The 7,500-nt window shown below is 43.7% G+C and overlaps 2 pseudogenes; both read left to right on the top strand.

Moving 5' to 3' along the window:
• The first annotated feature begins 155 nt into the window (after positions 1-155).
• On the top strand, positions 156-336 carry LOC129252211 (5.8S ribosomal RNA; annotated as a pseudogene).
• A 444-nt stretch (positions 337-780) lies between these two features.
• Positions 781-3,562, top strand: LOC129252209 (large subunit ribosomal RNA; annotated as a pseudogene).
• Positions 3,563-7,500: the final 3,938 nt, after the last annotated feature.

Genomic DNA, 7,500 nt, shown 5'->3' with positions numbered 1-7,500 from the left:
CAACTTAATAAAAATGTTTAGAGTTAAATATATTTGATATATATTATTGAAAGAAAATCAATTTATATATTATTAATATTATTTAATTTTACTCTTTCAATTAATATATGCAAAAAAAAATTGACATTTGTTATAAATAAAAATAAATAAAAAAATACTCTAAGCGGTGGATCACTTGGCTCATGGGTCGATGAAGAACGCAGCAAACTGTGCGTCATCGTGTGAACTGCAGGACACATGAACATCGACATTTTGAACGCATATCGCAGTCCATGCTGTTATGTACATTAAATTCAATTTTAAAGTACTGCTTGGACTACATATGGTTGAGGGTTGTAAGACTATGCTAAATAAGTTGCTTATTCTTTTATAAAAATAATTGAATTTAAGCAAATGTGTATATTATTGGATTTTAAATAATTCATAATATTAATAGCAAAAAAAATAAAGATATATAATGAATTTTATTTATTATATATTCTTTAAAAAAAAAATCCTCTCAAATAAAATGAAATGATGAAAATATTGAATCTAAGTATTCTTTACAAAAAATTTTCATATTATTTATATATATATATATAAAATAATAATTTATATATGTAATTAAAAGGAGGAATGTCTAGCATAAAAATTAAATTTTTTATTCTAGGATTGCCTCATTTTACATTATTATTATTTTTATATATTTACAATATATAAAAGGAGAAAAGAAAAATAGAGATGAAAAGATGATATAATTTTTTTATTAAATTGTGAGAAGATAAAAAAAGAATATTAAAACAACCTCAACTCATATGGGATTACCCCCTGAATTTAAGCATATTAATGAGGGGAGGAAAAGAAACTAACAAGGATTTTCTTAGTAGCGGCGAGCGAAAAGAAAATAGTTCAGCACTAAGTCACTTTGTCTATATGTCAAATGTGAGATGCAGTGTATGGAATATCTTAATATCTAGTATGAGAAATTAACGATTTAAGTCCTTCTTAAATGAGGCCATTTACCCATAGAGGGTGCCAGGCCCGTATAACGTTAATGATTACTAGAAAGATATTTCCAAAGAGTCGTGTTGCTTGATAGTGCAGCACTAAGTGGGTGGTAAACTCCATCTAAAACTAAATATAACCATGAGACCGATAGTAAACAAGTACCGTGAGGGAAAGTTGAAAAGAACTCTGAATAGAGAGTTAAATAGTACGTGAAACTGCTTAGAGGTTAAGCCCGATGAACCTGAATATCCATTATGAAAAATTCATCATTAAATAATTAAAAAAATAATGTGCATTTTTTTCATATAAGGACATTGTAATCTATTAACATAATAAAGTATTTATCAAAAGATCATTGGTGATATTAAGTTTATTTAAATTAATTTGCTTTTTAAGCATATTAACATAAAATAAATACTAATGATTTGATAAAGTGTTGATAGATTTTATTATATATAATGCTAAAATTCATTTTTTGAATTTTACAAAAAATTTAATATCTATGATATTAATATTTATTTGTATGCATTTATATGATTAACAATGCGAAAGATTCAGGATACCTTCGGGACCCGTCTTGAAACACGGACCAAGGAGTCTAACATATGTGCAAGTCATTGAGTTATATTAAACTTAATGGCATAATTAACTTAACTTAAATATAATGGGATTAATTTTTAGTCTATTTTTTAATAAATAGTCAATTAATTCAATCCCGGGGCGTTCCATATAGTTATGTATAATGATAATTTATTATTATTTATACCTCTAACTGGAGCGTACCTTGAGCATATATGCTGTGACCCGAAAGATGGTGAACTATACTTGATCAGGTTGAAGTCAGGGGAAACCCTGATGGAAGACCGAAACAGTTCTGACGTGCAAATCGATTGTCAGAATTGAGTATAGGGGCGAAAGACCAATCGAACCATCTAGTAGCTGGTTCCCTCCGAAGTTTCCCTCAGGATAGCTGGTGCATTTAAAAATTATATAAAATAATCTTATCTGGTAAAGCGAATGATTAGAGGCCTTAGGGTCGAAACGATTTTAACCTATTCTCAAACTTTAAATGGGTAAGAACCTCACCTTTCTTGATATGAAGGTTGAGGTTATGATATAATGTGCCCAGTGGGCCACTTTTGGTAAGCAGAACTGGCGCTGTGGGATGAACCAAACGTAATGTTACGGTGCCTAAATTAACAACTCATGCAGATACCATGAAAGGCGTTGGTTGCTTAAAACAGCAGGACGGTGGACATGGAAGTCGTAATCCGCTAAGGAGTGTGTAACAACTCACCTGCCGAAGCAACTAGCCCTTAAAATGGATGGCGCTTAAGTTGTATACCTATACATTACCGCTAAAGTAGATGATTTATAAAACAATTTCGATTGATTTATAAATTTTGAAACTTTAGTGAGTAGGAGGGTACAATAGTGTGCTTAGAAGTGTTTGGCGTAAGCCTGCATGGAGCCGCTATTGGTACAGATCTTGGTGGTAGTAGCAAATAATCGAATGAGACCTTGGAGGACTGAAGTGGAGAAGGGTTTCGTGTGAACAGTGGTTGATCACGAGTTAGTCGGTCCTAAGTTCAAGGCGAAAGCCGAAAATTTTCAAGTTTTTAATAAAAAAAAATATTAATAAAAATATATTTAAAAATAATTAAAATACTTGAATTATTTTGAACGAAAGGGAATACGGTTCCAATTCCGTAACCTGTTGAGTATCCGTTTGTTATTAAAAATGGGCCTTGTGCTCATCCTGGCAACAGGAACGACCATAAAGAAGCCGTCGAGAGATATCGGAAGAGTTTTCTTTTCTGTTTTATAGTCGTACTACCATGGAAGTCTTTCGAAGAGAGATATGGTAGATGGACTAGAAGAGCATGACATTTACTGTTGTGTCGATATTTTCTCCTCGGACCTTGAAAATTTATGGTGGGGTCACGCAAACTTCTCAACAGGCCGTACCAATATCCGCAGCTGGTCTCCAAGGTGAAGAGTCTCTAGTCGATAGAATAATGTAGGTAAGGGAAGTCGGCAAATTAGATCCGTAACTTCGGGATAAGGATTGGCTCTGAAGATTGAGATAGTCGGGCTTGATTGGGAAGCAATACCATGGTTTATGTACTCGTTCTGGGTAAATAGAGAATTACGATTCTTGTTCCCCGGATAGTAGTTACGTAGCCAATTGTGGAACTTTCTTGCTAAAATTTTTAAGGAATTATATCATTCGATATATATTCCTTTTAAATTATAACGATTATCAATTAACAATCAATTCAGAACTGGCACGGACTTGGGGAATCCGACTGTCTAATTAAAACAAAGCATTGTGATGGCCCTAACGGGTGTTGACACAATGTGATTTCTGCCCAGTGCTCTGAATGTCAAAGTGAAGAAATTCAAGTAAGCGCGGGTAAACGGCGGGAGTAACTATGACTCTCTTAAGGTAGCCAAATGCCTCGTCATCTAATTAGTGACGCGCATGAATGGATTAACGAGATTCCTACTGTCCCTATCTACTCATTCTCAGTCTGACTGTTGAATAGTGCGGACGTGTCGTGTGCTAAGCGGTGATTTGCGATTTTTGTGATTTCCTTTTGCGGTTACATTCGTGTGTGAGTACCGGTGTATTACAGTTGTGCGAGTGACGCTAATATTGTTGTGGCTGTACCATAGCGGTACAGTGTTTACAATTAATTGCGCTAGTGAGTGCCGTTGTCCGAGTGACGCTACTTTGTAGTAGCTGTACAGTGTTACGAATAATTGAAAGTGCCGTACGGTAGTGTTGTTGGACACTCCAGTGAGTGCCAATATACTCCGTGCTATAGACACAGAGTGCGTGTTTGTGAGTGCTGCTAGATACAGCGTTGGAAATTTTCCATCAAGTTGTTTACAACTTTTGCGGGCGTGCCGTTGTTTTTCGGCGTGGTGTGTTGTGCGTAGCTGTACCATAGCGGTGCATTGTTTACGAGCAATTGCTCAGGTGACTACGGTTTGTGCTAGTGACGCCACCGTTTGCGTGACTGTACATTGCGTACAAGTGTACCTTGTTGGTAAGTTGTTTACAACTTTTGAGTGCCGCTATTTCTGGCGTGGTTTTTGGCGCGTGCCGTTAATTCTTGGCGTCGGTGTAGTGTCGCGCTGTTATTTTTTGGCGTGGGTTCGTTGGGTGCGTGTACACTAGGTCTGTCGTGCCGCTATATTGCCATATTTGGCAACAGTAAAAAGGGCGTCCCCTTTTGTGCGTGGGTTAAGTACTGCGCCAAGGTTGAATACCTTGTGCAGGTGCCGCGAACAGAGCGTGCTGCGTTTTTGCCTGCGGTCGAGCTCGGCGTTAGCTCCACCTCGGTCGACCCGTCCTTGTTCGGGGAACAGTGTTCCGTCCGGCAAGGCATTGGTGGTGGCCTTTGCCAAACCTTTGGTTGGCGCTGTGGGCTACGCCCTCGCGCTTTGCTTTGGCTCGCCGATAGGTGCAGCCGCTGTGTGCGTGCCTGTGCGGGGTTCGTTCCTGCCGTGCAGTAGTTGCCGTCGCCCAAAAGGGACCCAGTTTTTGTTGTTGCTCGGGAGGCCTTTATACGGCGAACTCGGCAACCTTAGTGGTGGAGAGTTGGGCAATGCCCAAATCAGAAGGGTTGAGGAAGAGGGCGAACACCTCTCTTCCAAGCGGGTCGGCGGTGCCATCGTCGGCAATGGACGAGACGACGTCCGGAGAGGAGGAGGTGATCTTGCGGTCTCCTCCCCGTTCTAAGAAGAAGACCGCTGGAGGTGCAGCGGTTCCGGTGGAGAAGGTATCTTTAAAGGTACCTGAAAAGGTGAGTGGAAGCGAGGGTGGTTCCGAAAGCGGAAAGATTGGGAGTGGGCGCAAGGGGCGGAAGACGGGGGAAAAATTAGGTCCCGCAGGGAAGCGTTTGGAGGAAATCCGTGGGGAATTGGGTGCTTCCCTGAAAGGTTTGGGTGCGATCGGTGGGGATGCCGAACGCAAGAAAGTTGGGGTGCAGTTTATGGGGCGCTTCAAGTCCATTGTGACGGCCTTTAGTGGAGCCGTCATAGACATGGACGGCGTCCCGAAGAGTTTAGCTAAGGACCTCCTGGGATACTCCTTGGAGTTCGAGGAGCTTTTTGTGGAGATGGTGGCGGAGATCGCCCATCTTCGTGGGCGGTTAGAAGCCACAAAGACAAGTAGGGAGGAAGCACCTCGGAGGACGGCTGGAGCTGCGCTGGCTGGTGCAGCGATGATGCCGGCACCTCAGGCGCCTGCGCCTGTGTTGCCTGCGTTGCCGGTGCCCAAGCCAGTTGAGACCTGGTCGGTCGTAGTGAGGGGTAAAACCCCCACTACTTCCAAGGAGGTGATTAAGAAAGTGGTGAAGGAGGTAGGGCCTTCCATGGGGGTTAGGGTGCACGAGGTGCGCCCGTTGAAGGATGGAGGTGCGATTATTCGCACCCCATCCGTTGCCGAGAGGGATAACTTGGCAAAAAATGCCAAGTTTTCTGAAGTGGGGCTCGATGTGAGCATACGCCGGAAGCTGGGGCCTAGGGTTGTGGTCCAGGGGGTCCACACGGAGATCTCCCCTGAGGACTTCATGGGAGAGTTGTTCCGGTTGAACCTCAAGGAGTTCAGCCCTGGGTGCCGTGAGAAGGACGTGAGGATGATCAGCCGTCCTTGGAAGGTCAGCCCCGATGGGGTGACGAATGTTGTCCTTGAGGGAACGGACATGCTAATGTCCGCCCTCCTGGAAGCAGGTCGTTGCTACATAAAGTGGTTTTCCTTCCGGGTACGGCCAGACCAACTGACGCCCGGCTGCTTCCGATGCATGGGGTTTGACCACAGGGTGGCAGAATGCAGAGCCAAGAAGGATGTCTGCCGTAGGTGCGGGCAAGAAGGACACAGGAGTGCAGGTTGTGGCAATGCCCCGCATTGTCGCAACTGTGCATTTAAGGGCAAGCCAGCCGGACATCTGATGATGTCCACTGTCTGCCCGGTGTACTGTGCCATTGTTGCCCGTGCGAACGCTAGACATTGATGGTTGAACTATATCAACTGAACTGTCAGGGGTCATATGCCGTGATGTGTGAATTGGGGGCGTGTATGTCGGAGGGGGGCTGCGGCATTGCTTTGCTCCAGGAACCATACTCCACCAATGGGGTGGTGAGAGGCCTTCCTGGGGGCTTCAGGGTCTTTACGGACCTTGGAGTCAAGGCCGCAGTAGCTGTGTGTGAGCCAAGCTACTCTTGTGTAGTAGTTGACTCATCACAGTGGGGAGTATGTGTGTGTGTCGAGGGGGAATTCGGCAGAATGAATGTCGTCAGCTTGTACTGCAAGTCTGACGAGCCTCTAGAGCCCTACTTAAGATACATTGATGCGGTGCTACTACTTGAGAGTAGCATTCCTGCCATCGTGTGTCTTGACGCGAATGCTACCTCCCCGATGTGGTTCAGCAAGGTATCCAGGCATACTGCTGGATATCGGAGCCACACTCGGGGTGAGGTTATGAGCGAGTGGGTTGTGGCGAATAACCTTCTTGTAGCAAACGAACCAAGCGTATGGTATACGTTTGAGGGGCCTAGAGGTGTGAGTGACATTGACGTGACGCTCATGAATGACGCAGCAGCGGGTAGGTTCGAGTGTAAATGGAGTGTTAGGGGGGGTTGGGGAATTAGTGACCATAATTTAATACAAATTATGGTTACTCCCCGTACCCCGCAGCTAGAAGGGGGGAGTCCATTGAGGCGATGGCGTACCTCGTGTACCGACTGGAACCGATATGGACATACTGTTAGGGAAGCGGTATTGGATATACCGCTTAGGGAGTTTGAGGAATTGGGGGTTGACGAGCAAATTGCTCGTCTATATGAATGTGTCTGGGGTGTGAATGACTTATTGTTTAGGAAAGCTAGGGCTGTGAGAATGAAAGGTGTGAAATGGTGGACGAGTGAGTTAAATTCAAAGAGGAGGTCTGTCCGACGCTTGAGGCGTTTGTTTCAACGCGGCAGGCGGACCAATTCGGAGAATCTGTCTCAGCTCAAGTATCAATTTAGCGTAGGGATGAAAGAGTATAAGAAGATGCTTGTGAGAGTGAAGGAGGAAGAGTGGAGGAGATTTGTGGGGGAAAATAGGGACGACCCTTGGGGACAGGTCTATAGGATCTGTCGGGGTCGTCGAAATGAGATGGCTAGCTCTCTTCGCGTAGGTGATACTGTATTATCGACGTGGAGAGAGTGTGCCAATGTTCTGTTAGGCGAGTTTTTTCCCAGGGCTGAGGTTCAGGTTCCTCCTGCACAAGAGGTGCCTGTCCCTCCAATAGAAGCTGAGGAGTTGGATTATGCATTTGGCCTGGTCAGGTCTAAAAGGTCTCCAGGTTTCGATGGTTTGAACGGAGAGATGTGCAAATGCTTGTGGAAGTTCATTCCGGAATATTTGGAGGCCATTTATGATAAATGCATATGGGAGGGATATTTTCCACGCGAGTGGAAAATTGCTAGGGTCGTTGCACTCTTGAAGTCGCCCGATAA

This window comes from Anastrepha obliqua, unplaced genomic scaffold (assembly GCF_027943255.1).
Source record: "Anastrepha obliqua isolate idAnaObli1 unplaced genomic scaffold, idAnaObli1_1.0 ptg000160l, whole genome shotgun sequence".
Classification (NCBI taxonomy): Eukaryota; Metazoa; Arthropoda; class Insecta; order Diptera; family Tephritidae; genus Anastrepha; species Anastrepha obliqua.
This window is presented reverse-complemented; position numbering and strand designations above follow the sequence as displayed.